We start from the raw sequence: 15828 nt of genomic DNA, 5'->3' as shown, positions 1-15828 counted from the left end.
AAAGACAAGGAACAAAAGAATAGTAATTGAAATTTCATTATTTTATTTTTAATCAAAATCCATCTTAGTTCAATGCTCTGCATTGTTGAGCACTTTGCCCTGTGAAGCTCAAGCGATTGGAAAGCCTGAATAACTATTGGTCGCTCGAACCACATATCCAGTGACGTACTGCGATACAACCAATCAAACGCTGCTGTTTTGTCGTTGTGTAGCTCGACTAACCAATCACAGCTATAGTGTGTCTTTTGTAGCACATGGTGAAAGCGGTAAAATAGTTCACCCGCCTTTGCTAAACTAACGTCCCTCAGACAGAACGGGCTCGCTACGTCACAGAAAACACATTTATTAAAGGCGGAGACTGCATACATATCATATTTGATTAACATCGGTCCCGGTGCAAGGTAAGAATACCGCATTTTATTGTCTGTAAAGCTTTTGTTATGCCAGAAATCAATCACGACGTAAGACTTTTGTGTTACCGAGTTAAAATCTGAATCTTCCACTGAGGGACAGTCGTTTTGTCTCCCCAAATGCCATTAGGTCAGATTTCAGTTTAAAGTGCAGATTTGATCGATTAAACCAATTTCTATCGCATTTTCCTCCTCACAGGCAAAGAATAACGTGTGTCATCAGAGGGTTGATTTCGCGGTTGGTTGTGAACTTGACTGAGGACTGTGAGTCAGTGATTGATTGACAGGAGTCTGTAGTTTCGCTAGTCACCATCTGTTTCCATTAAAATAATGCTGAAACGAATAAAAACATGCCATAGAAATATTACGCATTTTTTTACACCCTGTTTACACTTGTTGAGGAGAAAGGTCGCATCGATTTACATATATTTACCCTGGTAACCGTAGTTTTCGTCACAATACTATATAGCTTCTACATTTATCGTTACTACTACAAAACATAGTAAATTCATATAGGATGACACTCTGATTGTAAGTTTGTGCTTGATAACAAATGACCACAGTTAAACCCTTGTGCGCAAATAAAAAAAAAGTTACTCAGAGGTCCTTGTAGGACAAAAATGTCCATGTCAAAAAATTGCCATAAAATATTATATAGTCATATTATTTTCCACTTTTACTTTGACTTAGATTTTTTTTTTTAACCAACATCAGTCCTGATCATAACTACCGAATGAAATATTCATTCATTTTCAGGATTTAACCCTTTAAATGCTAGTTTGTTTACATAATGTCACAGTTGTTACACACACACACACACACAGCACACACAAAGCACACTCTGACATCCATACAACACAATAATATTTTAGCTGCATAATTTATTCAAGTGGCCTGCAGTGCTCTATAATACAGAAAACAGGAGAAAAGCATGTATTTACTCCATTGGCTAAACATGGAAAAAAAACAAAAAAATTTTTTCAGAATGAAAATCATAAAATTCATGATTTTATGCTTTACATTTACATGTATACATTACATTTACATTTATACATTACAGTGCACTTATTACAGGGACAATCCCCCTGGAGCAACCTGGAGTTAAGTGCCTTGCTCAAGGACACAATGGTGGTGGCTGTGGGGTTAGAACCAGCTACCTTCTAATTATCAGTTTACCAGTTATGTGGTTTAGACCACTACACCACCACCACTCCACTTTATTGGCACTGGGCTCAAATATTGCAGTTTTAATGGGTTTCAATGGGGACATTTTTGTCCTGAAGGTCCTGAGTGTAAATATTTTGTGTATACAGTGTATTATAGGAACTGAGGTTGAAATATAAAAATTCCCCAAAATATACACACTTTTGGCAAGATTTATGCCATTGGCATGAACAGAGCCAAAATGATCGAATAAACAAAAATGAAAAAGACAAAAGCGTCCCGAAGGTCGCACAAAAGTTAACTAATAATCAATGGCTATCTTTACATGTACAACAATACTCTCAATCAGAGTATAAAGAATAATTAGGTTAAGACGTTTACATGATGTCGACCAACCACTTCAATCCCGTTTACATACTACTTATATTACTCTGATTATTTGCTGAGAAATGTGATGTTTTAAAGCTTTAAATAATAAAAAATAAATAAACAACTTGTTGCAAATATGTCTCTTTAAATACAGTTTGGCATAGGGAAAATCAGTCAATTTATTAGAGTTTTTTTGAACGATTTATTAAAAGAACCACTTCATAAGTCATTTTCGACATTACTGAATGTGCTGTCTGTTTTGATTCACTAAAAATAATCTGTTCATAAGAGTCAATTGTATGTGAATCGTAACACACAAGATGGATGTTGTTTCACCTGTGAGCACACACTCGTTTCAAAGACGTGCTTCCTTCTTATTATTTTGTTGCATGTGGTCTTTTTTCGTCTCCTTAATATTCAATTCAGACTGCAAACAGACATTCACAACTTGGGGAAAATATGTTTTCTTTTGCCGTGGCGGGGCTGTAGATGTGGAAGCACCACTGCTGGAAAACTGCATGGAACTGCCGTTTTACATGAAGACAGAAATTAAGTGCAGATTCTTCTGTTTCGCAATGTTTTCGTACCTGTGCTTGAGTGGAACACGATCCGTCTGCAGCGCAGGCACACTTTGATCCGAATGGAAGAAATTGAAATGTTTACATGCCATTATAAAGCAATTTAAATTAGTATGTGGAGTACTCCACATATCTTACTGCTATTATCATTACTCTGATTATTAGCATAATCACAGTATCATAATAGCTATATTGTTTACATGATCTATAGTTTAAATTTGACTTAAATCGCAATGTAATCACATTATGAGGGTGCATGTAAACGTAGCCAATGTTGTGGTGGAAACTACAGTTACCGTTGTAACTTTTTGTAAGGAACACCAGAATTAACTGTCTGAAAAAAATGTATAGCACAAGCCAATCATATTGGGGGAAAAATGGACCTGAATCCCTGAATTTGAAATGCACTTATATGGGGTTTTCACAAATAAGGGAGACAAAAGTTATTTAAATGTAACAATCTTTAAAAGTCCTGGAAATTTGTATAATGAATATTATTTTCTTTTCCTAAGCTTTGAAATTTTTAGTTGTCTAAACATATCGTGCAATCTCTATGAAATGATAAAAAAAAAACATAAGGCATTATGAATGGTGGAAAAGAGAGGGAACCTCTTATTTATGTATTTATTTATTCAATGCACAGGAGTTCACATTTCTGATTGAACTTTTTGGCACTAGCTGTGCCCTGCGGAGAAATGCACTTGCGTTGTCAAGAAATATTTAAAGCTGGCATTTACAGTTTTCACACTTCAGCTGGGCTGAACAGTTGTATTAGACAGCCCCTCAAGCCACGTGTGAATGTGCACTGCTCAACTCACAGTGCTGAACAGGAAGGGGAAGTAAAGAAGCAAGGGTTCTCATCACAGGCTGCATGCGCATCACGATTTTCTGTGGCTGCCTCCTTTTTTTTTCCTTCTGCTGGCCTCTGCTCTGTTCTGCTGCAACGCTGCAAACCAGTATAAAAATAGAAACCACGGTCTTACGCATCTTTTCGCAAGCTGCATTTGGGACTAGTGTATTGCCAGGAGTCATCCAAACAAAAGAGTAACATACTTGTACACACTGATGTTCGTTCAACACAAAGAGCATTGCTGGTACCATATTGCTTGTGATATATATCTTAATACCTAGTGTAGGTAAGATTTTAGCTGGCTTGTTTTCCACTTGAAGAAAACTAAGTCAGATGACATTAGTGGATGAAAAATGTGATTAGTCTAACTAGTTTACATCAGTATTAGTTAGAGAATCCAAATCTGTGGGGCTTTTGTCTTTCATAAAAAAGGCAGTGTGTCCTCCCATCTTCCTGAAAGACTTTTCTAGAATGTTAACGTAATATGTTAATGTAATTACTGCTTAAGTAGCTGTACAGTAGATAATTGATGGGTAGGGTCTGTGCAAGGAAGGGCGAAATCTGCCAGACTGAGTCATTGGTTAAATGATGCAATTATGAGACTCTATAGTGACTCTCCTGATTGGATCGTCCCTTTTGACAATATCAGTTGTTTAGAGCTGGACCAGCGCTTGCTAGACATAATGGAATGGAAATTCCAGGTTTAGGTTCATTCAGTTCATTCAGCAATATTGTGGTTCTGACACCATCGACTGTATAAGCAATTTCCTGAAAACAAACAGCAATGTTAAATTCTACCAGTGTACCAATTTACCTTATTCACCATAGTGCCATCTTTCATTTTTGATGGGTAAGACAATGAGGATGTGAGAGATGTACAGTCTCTTCAATGGGTTGTACAGTTGTTTAAAGTGATTTTGGATCGTTCCACTGACAAAACATTAAACAAATTTATTTCCAAGAAATTTCAGTTGACAAAAAAACTCACAACATGAAACTAAGACGTGATCTAGGAGCTTTTTAAAGCTTTATACAGCACGTGTCGTTGAAGAGACGGTAAGTCTATCCCTCACAGCCTTGTTTTCATTCTTGTCAATCAAAGATGGCGATATTGTGAATAAGAAGGGAGCAATGCTAAGATTTTTTTCTATTCACCCGATTGGGCCAGTGCTTCAGATTTTTTTCTGGCCCTGACAAAATTTTCACTGGCCCCAACACAAAAATTACAAATAGCTGTTTTTACCCTCATGGCTTTAAAAAAATATATCTGAAAATAAAATATGTACAAAATATTTATGTTTGTAGTACAATGTCCCCCATGGGCCTGGGTAGCTCAGCTAGTAAAGACGCTGACTACCACCTCTCGAGTCGCGAGTTCGAATCCAGGGCGTGCTGAGTGACTCTAGCCAGGTCTCATAAGCAACCAAATTGGCCCGGTAGCTAGGGAGGGGTGAGTCACATGGGGTAACATCCTTGTGGTCACTATAATGTGTGGTTCTCGCTCTCTGTGGGGCGTGAGGTGAGTTGTGTGTGGAAGTGTTGTCACGGTACCAAAATTTCAGTAGTCGGTACCAATACCAGTGAAATTTCACGGTACTCGATACCATTTTCGGTACCAAAGCAAAATCAGGTTATTAAACAACACTCTTTTATTAACAAAGTCTACAAAACTTTAGCAGCAGAACTAAGAACAGAAATATGCCATTGAGCAACACTTTAATTGAAATATATTATTTTTTAATTATAACAAAACTGAACAATGTATGCTTAAAGTATTTTTGAACACTTATATAAGATTTGCTTCAACTTTTGCAACTTTTAATTTAAGTTTTTACGAAGTACTAAAAAACCCCGAAATAAACTAGCATACAATAGAATTAATAAAAAACAATTTCCAAACTAATGTGCAAAGTGCTCTCGTATTAATAAAGCTGCATATTGCCAATTCATGATAAGAAATGCACAATGACATATTATGATTAAATAAGTTGCGAGCAATCGCGTTCTAATCTAGCTGCATTAAGCGTCCGCGCTCGAGGGATTAGCGTCCCCGAAGCAGAGTCTCTCTCAGCCGGGTGCAGTTTCAATCTCTCCCCATTAGATCGGGACATTCGCGCAACTCATTTAAGAGGCACCGACCACACAGAAAAATGCCAGTTTCTGAGATTATAGTTATTAACATGAGCTGCTTCTGTATTATTTGAACTTTAATAAAGCAATTTTACTGCATTTAAGATGTTACGCCGGGGTGTTTCCTTTAAAGAGCTCCGCCTCCACTTATTCCACAATGGTACATGCTTCTGAATGTACTTTTTTTTTTCAATCATTCCCTAATACTTTGGGATCTACATAAAATAAACTGTGAAAGTTTCGAGTGCATCTGGACTGATCTGTGTAATTCTTCCTCCATCAGGCGTGAACTGCTGCTCTCACGCGTCATTGTTATAGTTTATTATGATTTCATGTTAGGTTAATTGAGTTAAAACGGCTATTCGACAACGAACATTTTTCTCATCAGTTTTGTATTTTCGGCGATGTCGATAATGTCGACTAAATGTTTCAGCCCTAATGTAAAATGATAATATGCTTTTAAACTCACCTGCTTTATTTGCTTGAATAAATCCGGGTGGCTATCTTTTTCATGTGCTTTATTAAGTTTGATGTGTTTCCTCCATTCTTCAGAAAATTGTGAAAGCAGCGTTTACAAATAGGTTTTTGCTGATCTATGATGTTTCCCTTTTCATCAGCCTCAAATGCAAATCATTTTCAAACCTGGCTTTTTCCACTTTTCATTTTGACATGATTAAGTTGAGACTCTGCAGCAGCAGCAGCTAATTTGCTTGCTGCAATCTTTTGCTTGTTGTGAGCGTTCGAAAGTTCCCGCCTCTGCGTGGGTACCGGGTAGACCCGGTACTTGGTACCCCCGGTACCTTCAGAAATTCTGGTATCGTAAATAATTTTTTGTTTGAGTACTGACTTGGTACTGGGGTACCGGTATTTTTGACAACACTAGTGTGTGAATGCCGTGGGGCCTCCACATGCGATAAGTCTCCGCAGTAACTCACTCAACATGCCATGTGATAAAATGCGTGGACTGATGGTCTCAGACGCAGAGGCAACTGAAATTTGTCCTCCACCACCCAGATTGAGGTCACTACACCACCATGAGGACTTGGAGCGCATTGGGAATTGTGCATTCCAAATCGGTGAGGAAAAATTTTTAATTACAATGTCCCCCAAAATTGAATCACATTTATAATTGGTTATACCTTATGTAATCCCATATATGCACTTTACAGATATAAATTCATAAATACATCATATTAACCTCAGCCGTCCTGCCATTTACACATGTGTTTTTAAGCCAAGAGTTCTGTGGAGGAGATGATGGGTTTCGGTCACCCGTTTAGTCATGCTGTCATGCAACCTTTGCCCATGTGTAGTGTATTCACACGCAGGATCAAAGACTTAATCACTGAGTTAAAAGATGTGATTATTGGCTGAGAGAACAGGCTTGCTACTAAATCGGTTGTGATGTGTAATATACAGTATTAGGCCTAGTCTGTGAATTAACAATTTGTATATAACATTAAATCAGACAACCAAAGAACAAAATCAAAAATGCCTGTATGGTGCAGAAATTAGACACGTAACAGGTGTTTTATGAAGATAATATGATGTAGACTGTTTCAAACTGATAATAATAGCCATAGTGATCTTGCTGCTTTTCATATCAAATGCCATTATCATGTCGAATTAATGTTAACGTTTTGAAACATTACATAATTAAATGTATACTTGCATATTGAGCAGCTTGTGATTTCCAGACACGTGTATAACTGGGGTTTAACAAAGTTTATTACGTCTCATTCGGCTCTTCATCTCTAAAGGGGAATTAATGAGAGAAAATGTGTTTGTTTTTTACAGTGGGAATAAAACTTGCACTCTGTCACTTTATGAGAGCACATGCATGTTAAACAGACTACGCTGTACGGAGAGAGATGATGATGATGAGACATGCACGGATGTCTCATCATCCAATGTGTGGATTACTCATTTTCACCAACATTTAAAAACGAAAAATGTGGGGATTTTGCGCACTGTGAACACTGAATGTGCGGGGATATTTAAAATGTTGCACAAGACGTTAAATCTCATTATGAAATTCATTCATTCTGCTATTTTCTATACATTGGTAATAGCTGCTGCTAAGACATGCTAGGAGTGCGCTCTGTGTGTACACGACTGTGCCTTGGCGCGTCCAGTATATTATGCATTTGTTCATCTTTGCGAGATAAACATACTTGTGCTCGCTCCTCGGTTAGAAGACTTAATTCGCTCTGTGTCATTTTTGTGCTCTCTCTCTCGCTTGTTGTTTGCTTGCACTAATGTTATAAATGCAGCACTGGCCCGATTGAGAGGTCATTAGTTGCTCTGGTCTGCTCATAATGCCCCTCACAGGATCCGTGGCCACACACGCACCAACGATTTCCACATGATTTCCCCTGACTGGAAAGAATCGATCTTGAGCTTGCAAGAAGCAAAAATGCATTGTGAATGTCTGGCCCATGCTACTGAGTGCACAGGTCTGTCTTTAAGTCTAAAGGACCTTGAGGGTCTCTCACTTGTCCTTGGGGTGCACTTGCTGTCCTTGGAGCTTTCTGGAGCAATATGTCCTGCTCCCAAACGTTTTATGAAATATTATGAATAGATGATTGCTGTGATTTGTCATATTTAGTGTCTGTGACATTTTAAAGGGGTTAATAAGAAACTGTCAAATGGTGCGACACTCATCATTATAACAATTATTTGCTTGTCTGCTCTGCCATTGTAAATAGCTGGGCTGATTAAATTTCCATTTTCTTGCTGGGTAGAGGAGCTTGGATTTTGAACATTATTTTAAAGGAATATTTCGGATTCCATAAAAGTTAAGGTCAGTCGACATAATTTGTGGTATAATGTTGATTACAACAAAAATGTATTTCAACACCCTCACTTCACCCTTCAGTTCCATTCATTGTAAGTACCTCGATTTTTACTTCTTTTTTTTTTTTTTTAAGAAATGGAATGCTGTAGATTGAGCTTAACTTGTATTGGACATGAAATATAAATTTTAAAAGTTTTAGAATTACATCAACTTGAAAGTGAAATTAGATAATCCTTCTAACCTATCTAACTCGTCTGTTCACAAGCTTTTATTAACCATTCAGTTGTTTTCCAGAGAATCTGGCACAGTGCTGTGGGAACCGAATATACATATACCTCCCTTGTCATGAGAATGACACCAATACATTGAGCCCCTGTAGGAAGTACACAGATGTTGCTTGGCTTTTTAATACTAGACTCAGGACAGGACCATTGCAAGGTGAACATGCTATTATATTTGAAATGTATTGACAAATGCTTCAGGGCATTTTCATCTGTACGCACTATGTGCTTGCCGCATGTAGTAATTTCAGCTTGAGATGCAGCGCTATAATGTTTAGTCACTTTTGTGAGACAGAAGAAAATACCAAAAGGACATTGCCATTACAGGCGCAACTGAATAGAATGACATTTCTATTTGTCAGAGTAGTGTTGTCTCAACACAAATTTCTGTAGTCTGAACTGATACCAGTAAAATGTAATTATTCTTGAGACCAATTTCGATACCACAGAAAAAATAGGTAATATGCTATTGAATACACTTCTTGAGCCTATTAAAATGTTACATTTCAATGTAAATAATACATAAAAAAATACAATGTTTCCATACAGTTTTTCTCAATTAAAAAAACATTGCTTCAAGTTTAAACAAAATTTAGTTTTTGTCTGAATTCCATGGTTTAAAGGGGTCATGAAATTTAAGAATAACATTTTCCTTGATATTTAGGCATACAAGAGGTAACTGTACTATAAAAACTTTGTAACCTTAGAAGGATGGGCAAGGAGGAGGTGGGAAATGGCTGAACAGTCAACATAAACTTTAATGATATAAATTAACTTAACAACATAAAACATAAAGACACATCTCTGGCTTCCCTTTATCCCGCTCTGCCAATGATCAGCTGATTCCGTGCCAGCCATGTACCCTCACGGCCCAGCCACACCCTCCTCCTCGTCACAAACAAACTGTACATTTCTGAACTCAAAACTTCCTCCCCAGTCTAAAAAGCATTTATACTGGCCACCCTGCTGAAACATCTCGTTTTGAAATCTGTTCATAACGTCATGAAACAATGCTCATTAGGGCTGAAATAATTAGTCGATGTTATCGACAACTTTGACAATAAAAAAACTGTTGACACAAATTTCCGTTGTCGAATAGTCGTTTGTTCTCATTTAACGTAACATGAGATCATATGAAACTCTAATGATAATGCGAGAGAGGAGCACAGCAGCTCGCGCCTGACTGAGGAGAGGGAGAAAACACATGTCCAGATGCACTTTAAACTTTCACAGCTTCAGGTGATGTAAATCACAAAATATAACTGCATTATAATGGAAAAATGCAAAATAAGGAAATACAGAAGTACTGTCATCGTGAAATAAAGCAGAACTGGATCTGGCATTCCACGTAAGCAAAACCTGCATGTCAGAGCATCTAAAAAGCAAACAACCTGGCATTATATCTTTAATGCATCCTTTAATAAAGTTCAAATAATAAGGAAGTGCATCATAAACAAACTACACAAATGGCATTTCTCTGTGCGGTCAGTGCATTTATTTACATTTATGCATTTGGCAGATGCTTTTATCCAAAGCGACTTACAGTGCACTTATTACAGGGACAATCCCCCCGGAGCAATCTGGAGTTAAGTGCCTTGCTCAAGGACACAATGGTGGTGGCCATGGGGATCGAACCAGCGACCTTCTGATTATCAGTTATGTACTTTAGCCCACTACACCACCACCACTCCACCAGTGCCGTGTCTATGAGTCACGCGAAGGGGAAGAGATTGAAACTGCACCCGACTGAGGCACTCTCTATCGTGGGGATGCCGTCCCTCATGCACGTAGCTAGATTAATAACGTGATGGATTGCGATGTAGTGAATGATAATATACTGTAGCCTATGTGTCATGTGTATCTTATTGTGAAGTAAATCATCAATACGCAGCTCTATTAAGAAGATGGTTTGTTTTTGTGAGTTAAAGTTGGATTGAAGTGAAAATAAAGTTGAGAGAGTGTAGTCTTGGCCCATTATACACTGCAACAAAGTTTTTGATCAGTCTTTTTTGGCATGTTTTCCAAAAATAATATCTAAAACTCCTTTAAAACAATGTACATTTACGTTAGTAGCTATACTGCAGAAGAAAAAATTGTTATTGGAGAATTTTGAATGCAATATTTAAATATTTTAAAAGATATAAAAATAGTCTACTAAAAACATGATACATTTACATGAGAAGCAACATATAAGATATTTAGACTTGCTTTTAGAGAATGTGGAAAACAATGGAAAACAAGATGAAAACACTTGATTTACAATAGTTTTTTTTGCTGTGAATTTTTACTGAATTAAACAAAAAATTTTGAGATGCACCAATTGCAATTTTCTTGGCCGATTTCGATTTCTGATTTTTTGCAAGTGTGACCTGCCGATACCGATTTCTTCCGATTCCAATTTTCTTTCTAAGAACTATTATTGACCACATATACAAACAAAATCTACCTTTCTTCAATGCTAAATTTTATTTTCATAATACAATAAATTATTAAACGTTAAAATTTTTTTGCCCCAAACTGCACTAAGTTACAGGATCTTCTCTCACTTAAACAACTCTCAAAATAAAGTGCTCTGTGACTGGAAAGAGGTAGAAATAACAATTAACTGCAAATGAGTTGCTTTATATAACAGATGTCATTTTCCACTATTTTTATAAATGGACATTTTTCTCTTTTTTTTAATCGTCTAACAAAACAATTCCAAAGATCTGAAAATGAGCAACGAAAAGACCAAAGCAATTACGAGGAAAATTATGGAATTCATGGCCCTGGATGACCAGCTTTTCTCCATAGTTGAGGACAGAGGGTTCAGAAATCAGTTAAATTTCCTCGATACAGAGTACGAGGTTATTTTCCGACGTTGCGTTGCCAGAGTTGTTTAATCTTGTGTCATGTCACACATGCAGCCGGTTAGTTACCTGTCAACATTTGGGTACACAAATCCGGGAGAGGGGAAGTGGGGTGCTGGATGGCAGAGGCAGGCTAAATAGGCTACTATACAAATTGTGCCTTGTGTGATTTAACGTAATTTTTCCCACCGTGTCCGATATTAAAATCAGTGTGACACACATTGCAAAAGGCGTGGGCATTGTCGATATGTACAAATATCAGTTGTAAAACTGAGCACTGCTTCGGGAACAGCTTGCATACCTGTCAACACTCCCGTTTTTCCCGGGAGTCTCCCGTTTTGTTATTTCTCCCAAAAAAACTCCCGTAATTTGTATGGCCCAAACCACGTTATATGAATAATCACATCAATATATTATTCCAAGGTGTCCAGTTGCCAGATCTTGAATGAAACGCATCCTACTCACACAATCGACACATCATACAAATTACAAATCCTTTATAACCACAATCTGGCAACCTACAACCCATTTGCGCTGTTAATATCTGCTAAGGCAGTAGACGCGGGACGTTAAATCAAGCATCACTGGTAGATGGGAGGAGAAGACTCAGCTGGTGCTCTGGTGAAAAAAACAAAATATACATGTACATTTAACAACAGCTGAATGGAAGAATTTTATTTCATATCCCGAAGCCATATCGACAATGCTCATGCCTTTTGCAATGTGTGTCGCACTGATTTTAATATCGGACACGGTGGGAAAAATTACGTTACTCAGCACATTAAATCACAACGGCACAATTTGTATAGTATTTAGCCTGCCTCTGCCATCCAGCACCCCACTTCCCCTCTCCCGGATTTGTGTACCCAAATGTTGACAGATAACAGGCTGCATGTGTGACATGACACGAGATTAAACAACTCGGGCAACGCAACGTCGGAAAATAACCACCTACTCTGTAACCACCATAACTTTCCTCGTAATTGCTTTGGTCTTTTCTTTGCTCATACCAAGGAATGATAGGAAACGCTGCAGACTTGTGACTGGCTCTGACCTCTGGCTAGCTTTAGCCGCTTTCCCTTTTTAGCTTCTTTTTTAAAATGGGCATTTTCAGCTGGGTGACGGTGTTTTAAATGTCTAATTAGATTTGTTGTTCCGAAAGTTATTGTGGTGGTTCCCCCAAGGTTTACTTTGGCCTTACAATTATTACACATTTCGAACTTTATGTATTCTTCACTCACAGTGAAGATCTTCCACCCCAATAACATGTATACATGCAGCTGTGATGTTATTGCCTATGCCACTGGCAACAAAACGGACCGGCTTGGAATCGGAAAGACGTGAGGCTGACCGGCCGGTCACCGGTCCGGCTGAGCATGCGGAAAATCGGCTAATTCCGGTCCCTGGCCGGTCGATCGGTGCATCTCTACCAGCTTCCCTTTATTAATATGTGATTGGAATTTGATTTAATTGATTATTGGGCAAATATATTACTAAATTGTGCTGCACAAAGCATCACAATTTAAATTAAAACGGTGATGAAAATTTATTTTCAATAAAACATCACTCTTGTTTGTGATATTTAGGTTCTTGTTTGTGATATTTAGGTTCAACATAATATAATATTCATTTTAACATGAAGGCTTATCTGGTTCTGTGTTGCTGGTAGTTTCACACTAGGGCTGAAACGATTAGTCGACATAATCAACAACGTCGACAATAAAAAATTGTCGGCAAAAATTTTCATTGTTGAATAGTCGTTTGATCTCATTTAATGTAACATGAGATCACATTAAACTCATACGATGGTGTGTGAGAGCAGCACTGCAGTTCACGACTGACTGAGGAGAGGAAGAATTACACAGATCACAGTCCAGATGCACTCTAAACCTTCCAAACAGCTTCAGGTGATGTACAAGGGAATTATACAAAAATACCAAATAAGTAAATACAGAAGCACTCTCTTTGTGGAATAAGCAGAGTCGGAGCTCTTTAAACATCTTAAATGCAGTTTTAATGCATTATAGCTTTAATAAAGTTCAAATAATACAGAAGCAATCATGTAATTAACTACAAACTCCACTCTTCTATGAGTTTCGTGAATGCCCCGATCTAAGGGGGAGAGATTGAAATTGCTCCCGGCTGATGCGCACTCTGTCACGGGTGCACTTGTCCCTCGAGCTGCACTTGCTAGTCTAGATTATAATGCGATTATAATCGCGATTTATTGAATCATAAAATATGTCACTGTGCATTTCTTATTGTGAAGAAAATTGGCAATGTGCAGCTTTATTAATAAGAGAGAGTTTGCTTTTTGTGGGTTAAAGATGGATTGAAGCGAACAAAGGTGAGAGAGGGTAGTCTTTGCCCATTATACACTGCAACAAAATACATTTATGATTAGTTTTGGCTTGTTTTCCAAATTAAAATATCTACAACTCATTTAAAACAATTAAAAATTTCTTTAGCATTAACTCCACCTGCATCACCTCGGTCTATTGATGGACTACGATCTTGAAATGGAATGCTTAGACTAACTATTGCCAACAAAAGCTTCATCAGCCAATTAACAAGGACAATTGCATCTATGTGAACTTCTGCAATTAATCACGCTGGACTTCAAAGATTGTGGTCATTAATCTTACTGTTCAAACTAGGGCTGGGCGATATGGAGCAAAAAATATATCTCGATATATTTTGCTATATCTCGATATACGATATATATCTCGATATCTTTACAGGAAAAATAACCCCCCAAAAACTACTGCAAAAACAAATATGCCAAATACCACAGTCTTTTTTTATTAAAGTGCAAAGAGGTAGGCAGTTCACGTAAGAACAAAGTGCTTATTATTTAACTGTAAAATAAAAGAAGAAATACATATTGCCTTTTCGTTCAAAAATGAAACAACTCAACTCAAGGTAGGCAGTGCATATATAAGAACAAAGTGCTTCTGCGTCATTTAAGAAATAAAAATCCCTGATTACATAAATAATAATAATTTAACTGTAAATTAAAATGTCCTGCTGCTCCACATGTCTGTAGTCAGGGCATAGTCAGTAACCTTCTCCAATTCAGCAGCAAGCCGCTCTCTCTCCGTAGTGTACAGTCGTGGGAGTTCTTGACTTGCAAAGTAATGCCGACTAGGTAAACTGTATCTTGAATCAAGTGTTTTTAGCATGCGTACAAAGCCACGTTGTTCAACGACGGCAATGGGTGCCACGTCCACCGCTATATGAAATGCCGCGGACTCTGTGATGTTACACCACCTTGCGCTCTTTCTTTCATATTCTACACTCCGCGTTAAAGATTTGTGGAGTGTTATCTGTGTAGTGTTTGGAGTGTTACCAGAGCTAGTGGGTTTAGTGGCCGGGATCCTTAATCTGGTGCACTCATAACAAAGCTCGTATGCGAGCTTGTGCCTTGTCTGTAAATGGTGGAAAAGGTTCGTGGTGCTAGAAGCTTTGGTTGGCACCAACTTTCGGCATTCACGGCAGTAGACATCTGTCTGCTGTTCATCCGACGTTGAATGTTGAATGAGACAACACACGAAGGGAGGGGGAGCAAAAGCAAGGAGGCGGGAGCGAGCACAGCACAGAGAAAGCAAACGAGCAAAGTGGCGAAATCAGAATTGAATATAAACAATATATTGATATATACGATATGTCAAAATTCATATTGTGTTTAAAAAATATCTCGATATATTTAAAATATCGAGATATCGCCCACCCCTAGTTCAAACACAATCGATGTTTAAACACTGACCCTTAACCTTAGTTTAATAATTTTAAACCATGATTTTACATATACATAATTAATATTTACATTACATTCATAATGTTAGCCAGAGGGGAACTGGCCCCCACAGTGAGTCCGGTTTCTCCCAAGGTTATTTTTCTCCATTAATCTACATCTTATGGAGTTTTGTGTTCCTTGCCACAGTCGCTTACAGCTTGCTCACTGGGGTTATTAATACAATTATCATTTAATTATTCTTAAACACTATTAAAAATCGTATTTTATCTAAATTACACAATGATGATTAATCGACATTATAGACATTACAGTCTTATCGTCTGTTAATGCTGATATTCCGTAAAGCTGCTTTGAAACGATGTGTGTTGTGAAAGGCGCTATGCAAATAAAATTGACTTGACTTGACCAGCAGCTATATTGCAGAAGAAAAAATTGTTATCTGAGAATGTTGAATATAATATTACAAATCCTTTAAAAAAAAAAAAAAAAAAAAAAGAGGCATTCACCTGAGAAGCAGCATATAAGATATTTATATACTTGCTTTTAGAGAATAGATCTTGAATACATGTATATTTTGTCTTTACTGCACTCGCGTGTATTTTTTTTTTCTCTTGGTTATACATTTGCAAGCAAGTCTTATACA

The 15828-nt window shown here is 37.5% G+C and overlaps 1 protein-coding gene across 1 annotated transcript in view; it reads left to right on the top strand.

Moving 5' to 3' along the window:
- The first annotated feature begins 314 nt into the window (after positions 1-314).
- Positions 315-15828, top strand: part of LOC127625737 (voltage-gated potassium channel subunit beta-2) — a 177128-nt gene continuing 161614 nt past the window's right edge. Inside the window, exon 1 of the mRNA XM_052101103.1 lies at positions 315-401. The gene's annotated coding sequence lies outside the window, so the exon portion shown is untranslated. The remainder of the gene's footprint in view (positions 402-15828) is intronic.

This window comes from Xyrauchen texanus, chromosome 32, assembly GCF_025860055.1.
Source record: "Xyrauchen texanus isolate HMW12.3.18 chromosome 32, RBS_HiC_50CHRs, whole genome shotgun sequence".
Classification (NCBI taxonomy): Eukaryota; Metazoa; Chordata; class Actinopteri; order Cypriniformes; family Catostomidae; genus Xyrauchen; species Xyrauchen texanus.
Note: the sequence above shows the minus strand (reverse complement) of the source record. Positions and strands in the feature narration are given on the sequence as shown.